Source organism: Condylura cristata, unplaced genomic scaffold (genome assembly GCF_000260355.1).
Source record: "Condylura cristata isolate star-nosed mole 26May11 unplaced genomic scaffold, ConCri1.0 scaffold00007, whole genome shotgun sequence".
Classification (NCBI taxonomy): Eukaryota; Metazoa; Chordata; class Mammalia; order Eulipotyphla; family Talpidae; genus Condylura; species Condylura cristata.
The window spans coordinates 24,397,413-24,417,945 of record NW_004567108.1 but is presented as its reverse complement, the minus strand read 5'-3'; the positions used below and the strand labels follow the sequence as shown (position 1 = coordinate 24,417,945).

The 20,533-nt window shown below is 36.1% G+C and overlaps 1 protein-coding gene across 1 annotated transcript in view; it reads right to left on the bottom strand.

Annotated features, from left to right (window-relative positions):
• Positions 1–20,533, bottom strand: part of FAM172A (family with sequence similarity 172, member A) — a 364,503-nt gene that overhangs the window by 3,430 nt on the left and 340,540 nt on the right. The window lies entirely within an intron of this gene.

Here is a 20,533-nt window from a genome sequence, read left to right as displayed (position 1 = left end):
GTCCGCCCTCCGCAGGCGTCGCCCGAGGCCGGGACCCCGCACCCCCGCCATCTGACGCGAGACCGCGGCCCAGACCTTCCCCGGGGTCGCCCGAGGCACAACCGGGCGGCTCCCCGGGCCTCAGCCTCTCCAGGCCAATCGAGGCGCTCGGCGGGAAGGGCCCCTCCCTCTCCCGCCTCGAAACCACCCACTTGTGCACACTCCGCACGCGCGCGCCGACGCGTGCGCGCGCGAGGACCCGAGTCCCCGGCGCGCGGAATCGGGCTTGCATCCCCACCCAGAGCACCCACGTTTCTTCGTACCCCAAGGGAAAAAACGAATGGGATTTTTCTCCCCTCTCCCAGAAGCGCTGCTGTTAGACATGATGGCCTCAGCGAGGTCACTGCGACCGAAGTATACGGGATGCTTAACGAAGGACCAGCTTCGAAACTGACGATGCTTGAAGTGTCCCAGCAAACTATATATTTTACAGATTTCAGAGACAGTTTTAGAAAGACTTCAAAATGTTTCAAAGCCGTGACTACTAAAAGAGCATCTGGTTGGGTCTGGAGGAATTCAATTTAGGGAATGCATGTCTAGTTGTAAATTTGCGATTATTTTATTTTACTAAGGCTTCTTTCTGCGGCTTCAATTTTATGCTGAAGTACAATATTTAAAAAATCAGAGCTACTTTCAGTTTAACACAAGCAGTAAATAACACTGACGTAGAAATAAGAACTGATGAAGGAATGGCTGCGTTTTTGATTGCTGAGATAGTTGTATCATTTGGCTAGTAGCTTTATAACTTAAATTTTTAATTAAAAATAAAAATAATTAAGAAGACTCACTCATAAAAATAATGAGAGACTAGCTTTGAAACAGCTGAAATCTCTTCCTAGATCACTCAATTATGCAGATAGTGCCTGGAAGTCTCTGATTCAGGGCCTCTGTCTGATACTTTAACATTGTTAATGATAATTCTTTAGTCTGTAATAGTAGGTCATTGCTATGGTTACTCTACAATGGTGCAACACTTTGCTTTCCCCTTTAGCTATTCGCTGAGACCTAGTAACCACATTTGTTGCCTAGCAACAGTTTTGTGACAGTATCACAATCTGGGAGTTACAACAATAAGGATGCTATGGCTGCAGTCGGCCAGAGAGCAGAAGGCTACAGTCTGTGCCTGTGACTTAGCTATGGGAATTGGCCCTGGGAGAGAATCCCTCTGTAGGGGCCTTCACAAGGGTGCTCTCTATCCTCTCCTCTGCAGATTGCCTCGTGAACCTGCATTTGGAGCTAAGATCCAGCACCTAAGTCACATCCTTGAGAATTATCTTTCAACACTACTGAATTCAGTCTGAAAAATGAGGTCATTTTTCTATTTGCTCATTCATTTCTGGCAAAATTCAATGCCACTTAGTGGAAAATAGATGAGTGTAGCTTTATCCTGGCAAATCCTAAAGTGCCTGACTGGATTTGGGCAAGTCTTATTGGAATTCCCAGGGGAAAAATATCTGTATATCTCTGCTTGCATCAAGAGGTGTCAAATTCTAACTTCTTTAAAATACATGTAACATCTAGCTATTTATTATTATTCATCTTTTCAGATTTATTCATATAACCTTTTAAGTCTTTGGAATTTGGAGGTATTTATATTCTCCATATTCAAGCAAGCATTTCTAGATATGCTGAGATATCCCTACTTCAAATAATATTTTGTGGGTGTATATAGAAGTGGGTGTATCTGGGTTTCTGGATATATTTCTATAGTGCCTATTTCTATAGTGTTTGCAATTCTAGCTTTATTTCAATAATGACTACTAATTATACTTATAATGGTAAGGTATTTAAAAATCAATTATATTTTTCCTTTTTGAAAGACTAGTCTTAGATCATACTACATGGCAACACCCATTCTCAAACACAATAAGCCAAAAAAAAAAAAAAGGTGTTAATTGTCTCTTTTCCTTCTCATTTCCCATGCTTCCAGGCTCATTTGGCATTTCCTCCATAGTGATCACACTTACACTTACTAGTGTTACCAAGGCTATGATCAATTTGTAAGCTTTCTCAGGGAACTCTTCTCATAATTCCTCCCACCCCTTGAAAACCAATTCAATCTATGAATCTAGAGGGACCTAAGAGTCAATGGTCTGAAGCAATTTTAACTCCTTTATTTTTTCTTTCCTGGTGACAATTTTTCTGAAGGATGAACAAATTTCCCTGGTGATAAAATCACTACAAAGGCTTTTTAGTTTTAGCTTATGATGACTCTCTGCTTGATTAATCCTGGGCTGAAAAGACCCAAGTCCCTCAGTTATCTGAGTACCTGCACTGGCTCTCAACATTTACCCTTGCGATTTTCAAGTATTAATAATTAGAATGTGTGCTCAATCAAAGGAAGAGAAATTACTAGGAGTAAAAGTAATATGCAAGGTGGGCTGGAAGCAGAATTCCAGAGAATAGATTGGGGAAGGGTGAGTTCTCCCTAAAGAGTGGTAATATGAACATTATTTTTTTTAATGGTTTCTAAATTTTTAAAAGTAGATTTTTAATAACCTTAAAATATAATTTGAAGGCTAGGTAATTATATAACCATCTAGAGGTACATATACATATTTCAAAATCAAATTTGGAGATAGTTTTTGAAAACATAGGACCAAAGGTTAATGAAAATATCTACAAATTAGGGTCTCCCTACTGGTACAAGGGGTTAAAGTCTCAACACTATGAAGCTATGGGCAGCAACTGCAGCATGAGTTTGGTCCCTGGCCAAGGAGCTGACCCACATGGCGCAGCAGACCTCTCGTCTGGCCTGCTGATCCCTTTTCAATGTATATTGAGTAATCTGCCTGGTCTGCTTTTCACTGTCTCTGTGAATCCTCTCACTCACCTGGCACACCTTTGGCCTATACCCTAGTTCTTGTATGTATAAATAAATAAAATCTTTAAAAATATTTACAAATTATGGCCCTCCCTGGTGGCGCAGCGGGTTAAAGCACTGCACTGAGAAGCTAAAGCCACTTCCGCATGAGTTCAATTCCCGCCTGCCCCGGAGGTGACCACATGGCGTGGCAGACCTCTCCTGACCCGTCCGCTGCTCCCCTCAGCAGTGTGCTTCCTCGATCTGCCTGTTCTGCTCCCAACTCTGTCTCTGGTGAAGCCTCTCACCGCCCCTGAGCCTCTGACCTGTACCCCAGTTCTGTATGTACAAATAAATAAATCTTTAAAAAAAAATATTTACAAATTAATATGAATATTAAAACAATGCTTGGAGTATGAAAAAAAATCGAGGCTGTTTTTCTAGTACTTAAAACACACATCACTTTGAGGAAATTATTCCTCAGGACAGAGACACTAGGGAATAACATTACCTACTCACCAAAGGATACAAAAGAAGAATGTTTAGACCAATCAAAAACTGATCATTTATTAACAAGCTGCAATGTGTAGGTAACATGGAGGCTTGACCACTTAGCACTAACTACACAATTAAAGGGGATAAACATGGTTTAATAGTTGGGGTCTGACTTTTCCTCTACCATAAATTTACCCTTATTTAGTAAAAGTGCCTTTTTTTGAAGGAACTGTGATTTTTTAAAGCCTTTATTTTCTTTCTAGAGAGGTTCTTACAATGTAGGGAATAAAGGGTTTTCACATAACCTTCCATGCTCCCAAGAACTGAATTTTGTATTCTTTTGGGTTGGCAGACATATTCTTATGGATAATTCATTTTGGGGGCAAATTCAGTTTCACAATCTATAAAATCAACTTACTATCACAATAAAATATAAAGGGCCTCAATGCTTCATTACAACAGTTACCTCTGCAGTCTCAATCAGTGGTTCTTAATGGGGTTGGAATGGCCTCTAGGGAAATTTGTAAAGGTTTGTTGATGTTCAAGATGCTTGAAAGGAGCCACTGGCATTTAGTGGAGAAGGCCATGGATGCTACACATCCTGAAATTTGTAGGGTAGTCTAGCATGATGAAAATATATTGTTAGCCTACAAGGTTTTCAAATGTTCTATCACTTAAGTAGCTGAAAACTGTTCAAAATTGCATGCAGTTAGAATTTAATCTGTTTAACAAATAATCTCAAAGTACATTTTGCATGCTTTTAATATACACTGAATTTCCCAGGGATGCATCTGTCATGTACATTGAAGGGGTTTTGTATTTCATTTAGTTCAGAATATGACTTAGAGTAGTTTACCATAGAATAAAATCTCATCACTGATGGTATCTCTGTCCATGGTACTTGAGTCATGAAAAGTACACATTCATTAGCTTGCTTGTGTAGCTAGCTGTTGAGTTCATGATGATTTTATACACAGGACCAAGTTAAGTGTCTACCTTTATTATACCTTTCCACTGAGATATTCCTGAGTACCTTGAATACTGATATTCTTAGTATTTTTTATGATGTGCTTTCCTTTTATTCCTTCTAACTTGGACAGTAGAATTTTTAGATTCATTGGTTCGTGTACTTATGTTTTTGAGATAATTGTAGGTTCATACACAGTTTTAAAAATGAACAGAGACCCCATGTCCATTTATAATTTTCCCTAACTTAACATCTTGTGAAACAACTGTACACTATGACAACCAGGATATTGACAATGCAACAATTAGGATACATTTCCATTATTAAAAAAAAAAATCACTCAGTCATGTTCCCCTTTTATAGCTATACTCACTTCCCTTTTATCTCCAATCCTTCCTTAACCCTTGTGAAAATGAATCTGTTCTCCATTTCTATAATTTTGTCATTTCAGGAAGGTTCTATACATGGTATCATATAGCATGTAATCTTTCTGTATTTTTTTTTTAATTCAGTTTAATTCTCTGGAGATTTACCTAGGTTGTATGCATAAATAATTTGTTCCTTAGCAATTTTATAGGTAAGGTAGATTATGTTAGCTCATGAATCTATTTCAGGGGTTAACAATCTTGTATAGTATTTCTTAAAGTAGAAATATTAGAAAATAATCAGTTTAAATAAAAAAGAATAATAATTTTTTCATCACACTAGAGATAAACTTTCCTTATTACATGAACCTTAAGCTAAAGTATCTTTTATCCTTAGAGAGTAGAAAATACTTTTTCTATTTTCCCTTGTCTTTCATCAATGAAATTATTCCTAGTGAAATAAACAAAAGGCAGGGGTAGGGGATCTTCTAATTAAAATACACCACACAAAATTTATCTTTTACCTATCACTTGTTTTTAAAAAATGAGACATAAATTTCAAAGCAGTAAAGATAGTACAAATGGTCAAAAGCATGAGCACTTTAAGTATGAAGGATGAGATGATAAACCATGAGAAGATCAGACTGATAAAATGCATCATTTATTTTCCCAAAAGACTGTATCTTTAAGAAAAAAAGTGACTTGGAATGGAATGGAGAAAGAGGGAGGCTACATTTATGTAAAAGCATTTAGAAATTAAACAAAAAATGGCTGGAAATATTGCTGAGAATGAAATTCTAAAAAGAAGAGAGTAAGAGAAATGAAAACAGTGCTACATTTTCTGTCTGGTATATCGCCCTCACTTCTTCCTATGGTGACAGTAGTCTGAGTTATTTCTTTCAAGTGTGCCTTATTCGCATCTTCTTCACTTGATCTTAGTGCTTAAATTTTTTTTTTGGAAGGAGGGGAGTAAATGGGGCAACTACCAGAGTGTGCTGAGTTAGCAGCCCAAATCCTGATGTTTACTTTGGCAGATAGACTACTCTGAAGCTGTGCCTCATTCTATTTCATTCATTAATTTCTGTAAATAGAGTATTTTACAAAGAAGTAGGTTATTTACTTCTTCAGTGAGTCTTTTAATACACTGAAGACTTCTATGGAGAAAGTAAACAAGCACTCTTCAAATGATATTACACCCCCATCCCACCCATATAAGATTTAGCAGAGATGAGGTTCACTGGTATAATATGATGGGTAGCCTGTGTAAATTCTCACCAAAGGTATAATTTGAAGAATTTCTTGGTCAGTCATTCACTATTCTAATTATTACCAGTCACTTTACTTGACGTGGTCCTGGACCAAAAGGTCATGGAATAATTTCAATAATCTATGCATAATTTACATGTTAGGGTCTGGTGTAGAATAGGGAATATAACTGTTCATAAAGTCACCTCTGAATATGAAAGATAATTTTAAAAAAAACTTTGTTTCAGGGATGGAAAAAAAAGCTATCATTCCAGCAAAATAATTCATTTTTTAAAGCAAAACGAAATGAATACATTTTATAAGGTTCCTATGATACAGGGAGAAAGAAGAAAAAAAAAGCCCTAGAAAGATATGAAATACATTAATATTAACAGCATAAATGTCTATGATACTTTCAAAATGACAAGGCTTGATTTTAAAAATTGATCTTTAACAAGAAAAAGAAATATGGGCAATTAGGAAATAATGAAGACCCTGTCAATATAGCTATGTTGATAATAACAGGTAAGGGAATTCTTGAGAAAATCTAATATATAAAAATCAGGAGGTCTATAATATGCATTATTGAGTCCCACAGGGATTAACTAATGAATTTATGAGCTTACCAGCAGTTATTTTTAGAAAGTTATAAAGAATTAGAGAAACACCAGAGCACTGAGAAATGATGTGCCTTCTAAAAAGAAATAAAATATACCTACTAGAATTCATTTTTAAATGAATTCTTGAGTTTCTAAGGAGAACATCATTAAAAAAAATAAAATTCCAACTTAACCAATATTTAGAGTCAGGCTCCTAACAGAGGTTTTCCACGTCGGAAGACGGAATGTGAAACTCAGCCACACAGGGGGCAATAAATAGAGTGGGGCAGGTGTGCTCACTGACACTGAGGCAGGGAAATGCCAAATGCACTCAGAGAACTTGCTGCATTGCCTTGTGAAACTACCAGTGTAAGCTATAGTGCTCTTTCTGTTGCTAACACTGCTACATGGTGCAAAAAGCTGAGGCTGTGTGTGGAAAAGGTAGAGAAGGTAAGACTTCAAGCTGGACTGGAGATGAGAGACACAGGTTGAAAGACAGACATAAAATCAGTGGCAGAAATTTTGGGGTCATCTGTAGCATCTGGGGCAGCCTGTCCTTTTTTCCAGCTTCTTCTCCAATCTTTTATCTATTGAAAGGGAGACATGAGGATAGGTATGGGGTCAGCTTAACACCTAGGGAGTCAATGCTGGGAAGTTAACTTACTCTTGAGGCAGTGTAGAGTGCTTGTAGAAGCTGTGGGTCTCTGACATTGAATGTGACAGACCTTGCTAATCAACCTTCTCCTAATCAAATAATACAAAAAAGGGATCCATTTTTAACTGTTTCACTTGTCTATGAAACGCAGGAAGGTGGTATAGAAGTGTTTTCATTAGTTTTAATTCTTGTCTCATACACTACTCATAATAATGCCACAAGGCCTACTCTCCTTAGATATGTTGTTTTCCTTAAAAATTTAAGCCCAGGTATGGGCAAAAGCTCCCTTTTTCCAGGTTCCCATTGTCATTTTCAAAAGTAACTACCACACTGGTGAGAACACAAAGCACCAAATGAGTGAATGAAAAAAAAAAACAAAAACAAAAACATAGTTATTTCTCTATAAGGACAGGTTTCTGATTCTATTATTCTCAGCATAGTCAGCAAAAAGCTTCAGTGGGTCCCATTCTAAAATAATGCTATCTATGGGGGCTGGTGCAACTTTAAAGATGACATCTCAGGCTTCCTTTTCTTGTAGTTTCTCTGTTTGTCCCTATCCAAGTATCAATGGCTAATCCAAACTGGATTGCCATTTTGTCTAATAACTGTGTGTGTGCAAGCGTGCATGCACAGAGAAAGGGAGGGAGGGGGAAGAGGGAGGGAAAGGGAAGAGAGAAAGGAGAGAGAGGAAGGGAGGGAAGTGAAAAAGGAAGGAAAGAGGAAGAGAGAGGGGGAGGGAGAGCAGGGCTGATTAAGTGGTATTAGATTGAGAGATAAGAAGGGAAAGGTAAGAGATAATGAACTAAAAACAAAGCAAAACAAAGTCATTTACTAGTTAAAATACCTAAATCTTTGTGGTCCTTTTTCAATTAAAAAATTGTGTGTTTCTCTAAGGGATATATTCTGTGAGCAGATGGTTGTTTCAGAGGTCCTGTGATTAATTAATTTATATACTTATACATGTAGTTGTATGCCAGGCACTATGTCTTGGGGCTATGGATGTGGTGGTGAGCATGACACATAAAGGATCTGTTCTGGTAGCATTTCTGCTAGTGGGGAATGGCAGGCAATAAACAAACCAACAATCATGATAATTTTATAGTTTGAAGTAAAATAGAAAAACCACAATAAGTGAATGTGAAGAAAATGAGGAGGGGGCAGTCGAAAGAGGAAAGGTAGCTATCCATTTAGATCAGATGGAAGACTTCTGACCAGAGACAGAGTGGCAAGAAGTCAGCTGAAGGTCTGTGGGCCGAGTGCTGCAGATGGTGTTCTAGAAGAGTCAATGCAGAGGCTCTCAGGAGGGAAAAAGCTTGTCACAGTTGAATTGAAAAGTTGGAGTGATGAACATGGTGGGTAAAGGGAAAAGTGGTAGAAAGTGTTTCAGAGACAGAGGCAGCTCCTAAGCCATGTGAGGTCTCACTGGTCAGAGTGAAAAGTTTGGATTTTTTTATTCCAAGGGCAGTGGTAAATTTGTTTGCAAGTTTTAAGCAGAGAGAATCTGACTTGCATTTCAGAGTACACAGGCTGCTGTATGGGGAATGGATGATGGGGTGTTAGAATGATGGGTTTAATCCTTCCTGATTGCATTTACTGACTCTCCCCATCTCTGATGCTTTCTCTAGGGCTCACTGTTCTAAACACTTCAGAGTGTAAAATCCACTTACTGATAGTTCACATAAATGAATGACACAGCAGTAGTAAATACGTAAGAGTTGAAAGAGAGCCTAACTAGTGAACAAAAAAATGGACTGGAGTCAGAAGCCAAATTTTCTTAACATTTCTACTCTTGTCATATATGCTGATATCAGGTTTCTCCACCCTGAAAAAAACAGTTACATTTGGTGGCACCACTGACATGGGGAGTATGTCGTCATAGCTTTCCACTTCCGCAGTAGTCCAGAGATACCTGCTGAGTTTACTGTCAAGGCAGGCTTTCCCACCAAGTTCTTCACTTTTATGGATGAACCAATATTCTCATAACTACCCTAGTTGAAAGCCTCTCAATCATCTTTGATTTTTCTACTTCATTGTTTGTTGCTCCTTGATGCAATCAGTTACCAAATCCTGGCAATTTTACCTCAGTAAGATTTCTCCAATTTCTTCCTTTCCATTCCCCCCTCCATCACTCAAGATTTTATGACCTATCATTAGAATCCAGAAATTCCTTCCTACCTAATTTCTTTGCCTTTAATCTCTCTTCCTCGACCTTATGTTCTGTCAGATGAAAAATTCTAAAGTATCACTGTGGTATATATTTCTCTGTTCAAAATACCTAACACCCTCCCTGAATCTATCAAATTAAATAGAAATTTATTAATTTGGTTAAAAGCCCTCCATCTTGGGCTCTCCCTGGTGGTGCAGCGGGTTGAAGCACAGCACTAAGAAGCTAAAGCCAAGTAAACTTCAGCATGAGTTTGATTCCTGCCTGCCCTGGAGGTGATCCATATGGCAGCAGACCTCTCCTGACCCACCCGCTGCTCTCTTCAGTGATCTGTCTGTTCTGCTTCCCACTCTGTTTCTGGTGAATCCTCTCTCACTGTGGCTGTACCTCTGGCCTGTACCCCAGTTCTGTATGCACAAATAAATAAATCTTTAAAAAAACAAAAACAAAACAAAAAAACCCCTCCATCTTCTGGCTCCAGACTTCTTTTCTGTGTGTAGCCCTGACCTCCTCCCCACCCCAACATGTATCTCCTTTCCTGATAGGTCCGGACCACTTGGCATTTCTTAAACCTTTGCAAAATCACAGGCACTGGACATCCATGATTCTGACGATTCTAAAATCCAGCCAGAGAAGAGATCACTATTATAAACTTTTTTGCAAGCAGGGTGCAGATTTTACTCATCTTCAAACAGATAAATACACCTTATGTTGAATTATATGCTCACTTTAGAGTTCAGAAATAATTTTCTCTAAAATTGGAATATGATGACAGTTGGCTATTCTAAAGTTGAAGGAAATAGAGTGTTCTCCTTAGCTCTCCAATAACTTGATGAAATTGCCTCAGGTGACCCACTATTAACAATTAATTGATAAAACACTGACAAATACTCAAAGTATCATCCAATTCTCTTTACCTAAAATGTGCTTATCTAGTAAATACAATTCACTAGCATCAAAAGGAGATTGTCAGAACTAAGAACTCTCATAGAGACAGACTGTGCTCAAGAGCTTATATTCCCAAGATGTAGTTGGTGTGGACTAAATTTAGGTGCAGACAGAAATGTATCAAATATAAATTAGTAAAGGTATGGAAAAGACCCTAAATAAAACTTAGTCCAATGGTTTCATTTCACAGAGAAAACATAAAATTCCAGATAGGTGGTGATAGGTCAAAGTTATACAGATAGCTTTAGTATAGTCAACATTTACAAACTGGTTAAGAATTTGAAATAGTCAAAATTACCAAGAGACGAATGTCTACTTGCTTTAAGATCCAGTTCAGTATTTATTTCTCTACTACTAAGGCATATTTGATTAAGGTTAACCTTACTCCATACCAACTATGTTAAACTTGAACATCATTTTGGAGAGAACTGACATCTTTACTGTGTGCAGTGATTGAAACTATGCACATGATATATTTCTTAACTTTATATATTATTATTATTTTTTTTTTAAAAGATATATTTATTTATGCATACAGAACTGGGTACAGTCCAAGGAGCAGGATCAGTGAAAGGATTCAGAGCGGGGAGCAGAACAGGCAAACTGAGGAAGTACACTGCTGAGGGGAGCAGTGGGAGGGTCAGGAGCAGGGGGAGGGTCAGGAGAGGTCTGCTGAGCCATGTGGGTCAGCTCCCTGGCCAAGGGTTGAACTTGCCCTGAAGTGGCTGCTGCTAGCTTGGTAGTGCTGCACTTTAACCTGCTGAGCCACCAGGGAGGGCCCTATCTTTTTTTTAGTATTGCATGTTTGATGATGTTACTATAAAGGGGAGAACTGATATATTTACATTACTCAAATGTTGCTATACAGACATACAACTATTTTTGTATAATGATTTTATAACCTGCAACCTTACTAAATTATTTTTATCCTGAAAATTTGTAATTTTGACTTTTTTACATAAGCCATTAGATCACACTGAATAATTTCAGTTTTATTTCCTATTTAATTCTTATACCTTTAATTTTTCCATTCATAAATTAAAGAAAAAAACTAAACTATAAACAAAAGAGCCTCAAATGAATTTATGCCACTAACCAATGCAATGATTATCATATAAAGCAAATTGCAAATTATCATAAATAATACAAAGCTGGCATAAATCACTACATTTTCTATTTTGATTAAATTCTTGATGATACAACTTAAAAGAGACCTCTCCTGTCAGATAATGTCACCTAGCTGCTGACTGCTAGTGGCAAAAGCTCGCTGCATTTTTATGACATTGATAGTGTGTGGAGTGTGTTATGCTCCTAACAATGATTTCTTTATATCGTAGTTATAGTAATATAGAAATAGACTATTTTGGTTAAATTCTACCTCCAAGTCTAGAATTATCCTCATGCTGTCTGGTACTATGTTAATTTCACTCCTAGCTCTCTCCTCAAATCTTTCTAGAAGTTCTTTAAAAAAAAAAAGAAATCCATAACGCAGCTACCTTCAACATGGCAACAATCATTATAGGATCCTGAACTTATTTACACATCATTATACATACGGAGAAACACTTTCTATTATGATACACATACATTGATTTTAAATTAAATACATATATTCAAAAATGTCTTCAAAATGTAGTAAATTCCTACTATTGATTAGCTTAGAAAATGTCATGAGAACATATTAGACAGGACTTCTATTTCAACATCAGACAGTATTTCAAAGTATCAGGAGAGAGAAAATTCATGAGCATATAAATTAATATGAAGTTCTATTAAGAACTGACTTGTGATAAAAATTAAACAGAAACAGGTATGGCTAAACAGTTAATAGAAAGGGTCATAAAACTGTTTACAACTACAACCTTTACTGCATCTATAATGAACTCATCCCCCGAAAAAATTTCAAAACTTGAATTTGGCTTTCCATGTAGGTTGCTCCCTCATTTAGCAAACTGCCCAGAATATCCACAAGCTAGAATTTTTTATTATTGCCCAAGGTATTACATTTTCTTCTCAGGAATTAAATTTACTTCTGGGTTTGTAAATATTTGCAATCCTAGGGTTTGAGATATTGTAATAGATGTAAAGTATATTTTACATGTGTTATAAAATCTAGCAAATTTATTTTATTTCTACTTCTTTGCTTTGTATAGTGGCTCTAAGCAACATTTTAAATGTAATTATAGGACCATAAAGTTCTTTTTCCTCCAAGTGTTTCAAAATCAGGCTAAGAATTATTATCTGAATCTTGTTAAAGTACCAGCTGATGGGAATTCTTTCCTAAAGAATCTTAAATACACCCTTTGAGCATCACTATAGGTTGATGGGACTACTATACTAGCCAGAGAGAACTATTTAAAAATTCATATTGATAAGAAATCCCTGTGAATTCACTTACAAGGTTGACTAAAGTAGATGGTGAATCTACACGGTTAAAAAAGGAAGATGATAGCTACTAGAAATAAGATGGTCACGTCAGAGCTTTTAGGCAACAATTTATATTCATAAGAAGAAACATAAACTGTGAAAAATTTTCCTAAGAAAAATGTCTTATTTCATTAAGAAACAAGAAAAAGTATCAACACCAATGTTCTTAGGAAATCCAATAATGAACCAATATTATAGCCCATTTACTAGAAAAAATATGTTCACAAGTTGTAAAAAGAAGAGCTAAAATTATACGCCTTTACAGTGATTGAATCATGAAAATTCCAATGATGCCAAAATTATGTAAAGATACAGTAGTAGTTACTATTTGCTTAATAATTAACTATTCATATCCTTTATTGAAAAAGCACTAGTAATGACATGCATTACAACAGAATAAAAGAAAAACAGTAAAGAGTAAAAGGAGAAGAGAAACAGCATAAAGTCAGATCACTATACTGGAATGACTAAATCAAAGATCTGGACAACTGTCAGATAATGGTCAAAATTTAACTGAGCTTCCTGTTGACCAATACAATTCATTGCATCTCAGTGATGCAAGAAAACCTGTTGTAGACCAACAATTTTTTTCCCATACTGTGTCCTTAATGAAGATTATGATATAATACTAAAGAACAACTTGGGAGTAGTAAGTGAAAGGAGTACCAAGATAACTTGTTTAAGGTGACTGAGAGCGTTGTTTGCTCAACAGATAGAACTAAACATATCTAAAGGAATGAATGGATTACACATTTTAGACAACTTTGTATCAATATTATTTTTACTTTTCTCCATTAAGAACTGAAGAGAAAGCCTGAGATTACATATTCTGGCAAGAACTTGGGTGGCAGATTATTTTTACTATTTTGGAGTCATCAATATCTACTCTAGAAATTTGGACAATGACAACATGAATTCTATCACTAAGTAGTAAAACATTTTCAGTAAACTAGTAAGAACATACCAATATGATTAAAATACTTCTGGATAAAGATACATATATGCTAGTATTTAATTAAAATATCTATTTGATTCTACTTTGTGAAAAAGCTTGCAATCCAGGAAAGAAGGAAATTTCTGACTATCTCAGTGCATGCCTTCCTGACATTTTGCTGTTAGCCCCTGGAGACTTGTTTGAAGTGAAATTAAACTCTGTCGAGTTTTCTATTTGCTAACAGTCCTAGTTAAAGAGTTGATGACAAGGAGATTGAAGTCAGTAACTAAAGTGAAGTTTCTAAGATATTTGACTAAGATGATTTTCTTCCACATCCATTAGGAAATGTAGAATTAAGTACATTATTATTGCTGATGAATTGGAAATAGTTCATGCAACTGAATTTTAATAATTTAAGGTTTATTGTTGGCTACTTTATCAATATGTTTGTAATTCTGCATGTCATTTAATTTTGACTGGTCCATTATCCTACTCCTAAAAGAAGAGCATTGTTTAGCATACAGGTATATGCATGCATACTACTAGGATTTTAGATATTTAACACAGCAAAACCATAAAATGACAGAAGCAATGATTATTTATCATAAATAAAGCATTTGCCCAGGAAGGAAAATAACTTTTTGTTATTAAAAAAGGTATAAGGTCCTCCCTGGTGGCGCAGCGGGTTAAAGCACAGCATTGAGAATCTAAAGCCGCTTCCTCATGAGTTCGATTCCCGCCTGCCCCGGAGGTGACCACATGGCGTGGCAGACCTCTCCTGACCCGCCCGCTGCTCCCCTCAGCAGTGTACTTCGTCTATCTGCTTGTTCTGTTCCCCACTCTGTCTCTGGTGAAGCCTCTCACCGCCCCTGAGCCTCTAGCCTGTACCCTAGTTCTGTATGCACAAATAAATAAATCTTAAAAAAAAATAAAAAATAAAAAAGGTATAAAACATGTGGGGTAAGTGTATGGGACTATGGTGCTGGCACACGAGTGAACTGGTGATTGGAAGTTTACCGGGATACAACTGAGATGGGAAAAGGCACAAAATGACGTAACAATAAACTATTATAAAAAGAAAAAAGGTATAAAACAGGTAAAAATGGAAAATGTAAAAGCATCAATAATCCTAACATTCAGAAAGAATACCTTGTAAGATATACTTCCAGGCATTTTTTCCTATATAAAAATATGCACTTTGTGTTTCCAAAATTGCATTACTTTAATAATGGGACAATCAACTATATTTCAATACAAATGCATTAAAATACACTATATCCAGTTGACTATAGTGGAGGATTCTGGGTCCCTTCATGATGGGTCTGGCGGATAATATAAATCTGAAAATGTGTGATCCTATTAACACTGAATTATATACCAATGCCACCTCAATTAAAAAAAAAAAGATCATATGGAGGATTCTTGTTCTGGTAATTTGTTAACTAGTGAATATGGTGAATTCTGAGTAAAATGTAATATATAGCTATTTGATGGCATAGGAGAAGAATCAAGAGGAGAAACTGAAGCTGATAAACTCCTCAAAGGAGGGCTCTATGCTGGCTGGCTCCTCACCTGAAAGAATTCTTTTCGCCTGGTTAGGGGTGATTAGAACCAAAAGGCTGAACTTTTTGGCTTGAAGTGTCAAAAGATAACCTTGGAGATTCCAGACTAGCTGGAAACTAGGAAGGAAAATTCCTGGAAAAAAATGGGACAACCACTGAGGTGGAAAGTTCCAAATCTGTGTATGATTTCCAAATAATCTTTTAGATGAATTCTGACTGTGTTTGCATGGATAGGAGACCAAATTGCTGACAGATGGTTCCAGCTGGAAATCCGAAGAAGCTGAGCAGAAATTTAAGCTGCTGCCCACCCTGGGGGAGACAGTTATAGAATTTGAATCTTGTCAAATTAGAGCAGGTAGATGAACACCTTGGGCTTTCCAGTAAAACCCAAAAGAATCATCTATAAGGAGTAAAAGTGATGTCCCAGGACTGAAGTTTACATTCTAAGGACAAAACTCACCATTAAAAAAAAAAAAAGTACAAAACTAAGTCTGTGAAAATTCAAGTTCATCTGTAAATAATTTAAATGCCTTTGGAGAAAAACTAATACTTCTTAGAAGAATACTACAGAATTCAGAGACCAAGAGCTTATCATCAATGTCTAATGTAAGATAAACATTTATTAGATATACAAAGAAACAGGGAAATGTGATCCATAGTTAAGGGGTGGGGTTGAGGGTGTGAGGAGAAAAATAGTCACAAATGACCCAAAAGTTGGAATTAGAAAACAATGATTTTAAAGGAAAGCATTATAAATTTTCCAAGAACTTAAAGGACTTAATTTGTCAAAGAATATTTTAACAGAAAAATTGAAACCTTACATAAGAACTAAGTGAATATATCAGAACTGTGAAGTACAATATCTGAAAGGAAAATGGATGCACTAAATAGCTAACTAGCAAAGAAGAAAAAAGTTTCAGTGAACTTAAAAACCATTTAACAGTAATCATCCAAACTAAAGAACAGGGGAAAAAAAAGATTGGAAAAAAAAAATGAATAAAGTCTGAGTGACATGTGAAACAATATAAGCTACCTAATTTATATATATAATCCGAGTCCCAGAGAAAAGAAAAAAGAATAGGGCAGCAATAGTATTTGAATCATGGATCAAAGAAAATGACTAAAATAAAGAAAATAAAAATTAGCATATGATCATAAAACTACTAACATAAATAGGACAAAATTTTGAAAGTGTAAGCTTTATATTGCCACAAATAACATAGTAATGCAAGGAATCATACGAAACTACTACCTCTGGGCAGGCGGGGATTGAACTATACATCAAAAAAACTATACATCAATAACGTTTGTAACTTTGAAGAAATAGACACAGCTCTAGAATGATATAGTTTACCAAGAAAATACCAGGAAGATGCAGAGTTGAATATGTCAATCACATGCATGGAAACTGAAGTATCATGGTTTTATTCATATGGTTCCTACTACCTAGGTTAATATTTTGCAACTCTCATCCCAGTTAATACCTACTGATCCTTCAAGCTGAAATTAAAACATCACTGCTGTTTTCTAAAACTTTCCCAATCTAACTTACATACTCCTTTCTGGCTTTCCAAAGACTCTGTATATACTCCTCAACTACCCGACAGTTATAATCGTTGATTTACGTTTCATACTCTCCTAACAACAGAGTATGGGAGTATGTTAGTGAACAAGGCTTTCACCTCTGTACCTCTATTTTTTCACATTTTATCTAAATTATGGTATAATGACATATTGTTATTAAATTTAATAAAAAAAAATGAACAAAAAATTCGCCCCCAAACTAAAGTCCAGGACCAGACAGTTTTACAAGTGAAAATGACCAAATCTTTTTTTTTTATTAAAGATTTATTTATTTATTCGTACAGAACTGGGGTATAGGCTAGAGAGGCGGAGGGTGAGAGGATTCACCAGAGACAGAGTGGGGAGCTGAACAGGCAGATCTAGGAAGTACACTGCTGAGGGGAGCAGCGGGCGGGCCAGGAGAGGTCTACCACGCCATGTGGTCACCTCCGGGGCAGGCGGGGATCGAACTAATGCGGAAGTGGCTTAAGCTTCTTTGTGCAGAACCTGCGGCGCCACCAGGGAGGGCCCGATAATGACCAAATCTTTAAAAAAAAACAACTTATGCCCATCTTGCTGATTATTTCCAAAAATCCAAGAATGGGGGATGCTTCTTAATATATTTTATGCCAACATTACCTTAGTTCCAAAGTTAAGACAAAGAGAGCACTAGAAAGCTACAATTATATCTGATGAATATTGATACTGTAATCTTCTATAATATACTAGTAAATCAAATTCAACAATACATTATAGGATTATGTATCAATATTGAGTGAGAATTATCCCCAGGAGGTAAAAGAGTTTAACATATGTAAGTGAATCAATGCAATATATCAATAGGAGAAAAGATAAAAATCATGAAAATAGCAACAGATGCACAGAAAGCATCTGACAAGGTTCAGCACCCATACATGATAAAAATACATTAATATGTGAACAGAAGGAACCTACCTCAACAGAGTAAATGCCACATGTCACAAATCTACAGCCCATATAATACTTACTGGTGAAAAAATTGATTGGTCTTTAAAATCAAGAACAATACTAGGGTACCCACTGTCACCACTCCTACTTAATTTAGTATTAGGGGTTTTAGCTAGAACAATCAGATAACAAGAGGAAATGAAAAGAATCCAGACTGGTAAAGAAGTGAAACTCATTATTTGCAGACAATAGCATACTATATATAGGAAAACCTTACGGCCGCCACCAAAAAGCTATTAGAAACAATAAATGAACACAGCAAAGTTGCAGGTTACAAAACCAAAAAACAAACAAAAACCCACAAATCTGTTGCAAATGTTCTTGTATGATAATGAACAAGAAGAAAAGTAAGCTAAGAATGTAATTTTATTCATAATAATTTCAAAAATAACTAAATGCATAGGAATTAACACAGTCAAAAGAACAGGACTTATACAGTGAGAACAGTAAGACTATTAAGGATATAAATCATGACAAAAAGAAGGGAAGATCCTCATGAAATGGGGAGAATCAATATAATCAAAATGACTATTCTGCCAAAAGCTATACAAATTTAATGCAATCTCTATTAAAATACCACTAACATTCTTTAAAGAAATTGAAGAAGTATTAAATTTCATACAGATTCACAAATGTCCTCAAATAGCTAAAGCAATCCTGAGAAAAAAGGACAGCGTTATGACATTACATTATCTGACTTTATACTATACTATAAAGCAACAGTAATTAAAACAATATAGTAACGGAATAAAAAGACACATGGATAGATGGAATAGAATCAAAAGCTGAGAAACACATCCATATATCAATACTTAACTCATGATAAAAGAAATACACACACATAGTGACATGAGGGAGAGTTTCTAAACAAATGGTTATGGGAACACTGGTCAGCTACATATAAGAGAATGAACTTGAATCACTCTCTAATTCTATGCACAGAAATAAATTCTGAATGAATTAAAGACTTTGATACAAGATTTGTCACAATGAAATACACAGATGAAAATATTGGTGATACACTTCATGATTATCAATGATAAAAATGTCTTTCAAGCCTTGAATCCAATGGTAAGGGAAAGAAAAACAAAAACACGTAATTGCAACTACCTCAAATGAAAAAGATTTTGCACAGCAAAAGAAAATATAAGTAGATTAAGAAGATAGCCTACTGAATAGGAGAAAACATACATTACAAAACCAGCGAAGGATTAACACCTAAGATATGCATACATGAAACTGACTCACTTTAAAATTAGAAAACAAGCAACCCAATTAGTAATGGGCAGTGGATCTAAACAGACAATTCAACCATTAACTATGTGGAAGGCCAACAGATAAACAAAATAATGTTCACTATTGCGTTGAATAAGAGAAATGAAGGTCAAAGCCACAATAAAACAAAACAACACCTCAGAGCTTGAAAAGGATGCGTTAAAAAATCCCAACAAGTGCTGGCAAGGATGGGGAGAAAGAGGAACCTGATTAAATTGTTCTAGAAATGTAAACTTGTTTAGCTATTTTTGAGTGATCTAGATTTACCTTAAAAAACTAAAAATGGGGGCCACCTTGGTGGCACAAGGGGTTAAATTTCAGCACTAGGAAGCCATGTGCAGTCAGTCACTGCTCCCCAAACTGGTGAATCCTCTCACTCCCCTCCACACCTCTGGTCTGTACTCCAGTTCTTGATGAATAAATAAATCTTTACAAAATATTAAAAAAAACACAACAACTAAAAATGGAAAATCCATATGGCCTAGCAATTGCACTTTGGGGCTAATATTTGAAGAATGTGAAACATAATTTTTTTTTCAATTGAAAAAAAATTGATCTGCAATGTTTATTGCAGCATTATTTATAATAGCTTGAACACAGAAACAGCCTCAATGTCTTTTGATAGATGAAAGGATTAAGATGTTATGCCCATACCTTGGAATAATAATTAGCCATAAGAAAGACAAAATGGGGCCCTCCCTGGTGGTGCAATGGGTTAGAATGTAGCACTGAAAGCTCACCACAGCCACTTCAGTGTGAGTTCATTCTCCAGCCCCAGAGGATCCACATGGCATGGCAGACCTCTCCTGACCCGCCCACTGCTCCCCTCAGCAGTGTTCTTCTATGATCTGCCTGTTCTGCTCCTCACTCTGTCTCTGATGTATCCTCTCACTGCCCCTGCACCTCTGACCTGAACCCCAGTTCTGTATGCATAAATATTTTTAAAAATCTATCCCAAATTATTAAAAATATAGCTCTTTAAAAAAAAGACAAAATGTTGTCTTTTATAGAAAAATGGAAGAAGTCAAAAGGAATTACGTCAGTAAGGCAAGTCTGAATGACAAAGTCAAATCCTGGATGTTTACATAATGGATGATTTGACAGGTAAAATGCCATGAAAACTAGGAGACACTAACAGAGTAAGGTTTCTGGGATTAAGAGGAAGAGGGGAAGGGAGCAATGATCAAAAAGATGGTGGTGGCAAAAATATATTTTAGGTGAATAGTAAATGATACTGTGAGAAAAAAGTAAAGTAAAAAGCCAAAAAGTGGATAAAGCCCAGATGTCCATCAGTAGGACAATGGATACCCAATTTGTGATTTATTCATAAAATGAACATTATATAGTAATTAAAAGGCTGAATTAATGATACAGCCAACAGCCTAGATGAATATTAAAAACATTGTTATGTCAGAAGCCAAATACTGAAGAACTGTACTTTATATGACATTTGTATGAAGTTTAGGAACAGATCAAAAAAAAAAAAACAAAACTATGGGGGGATG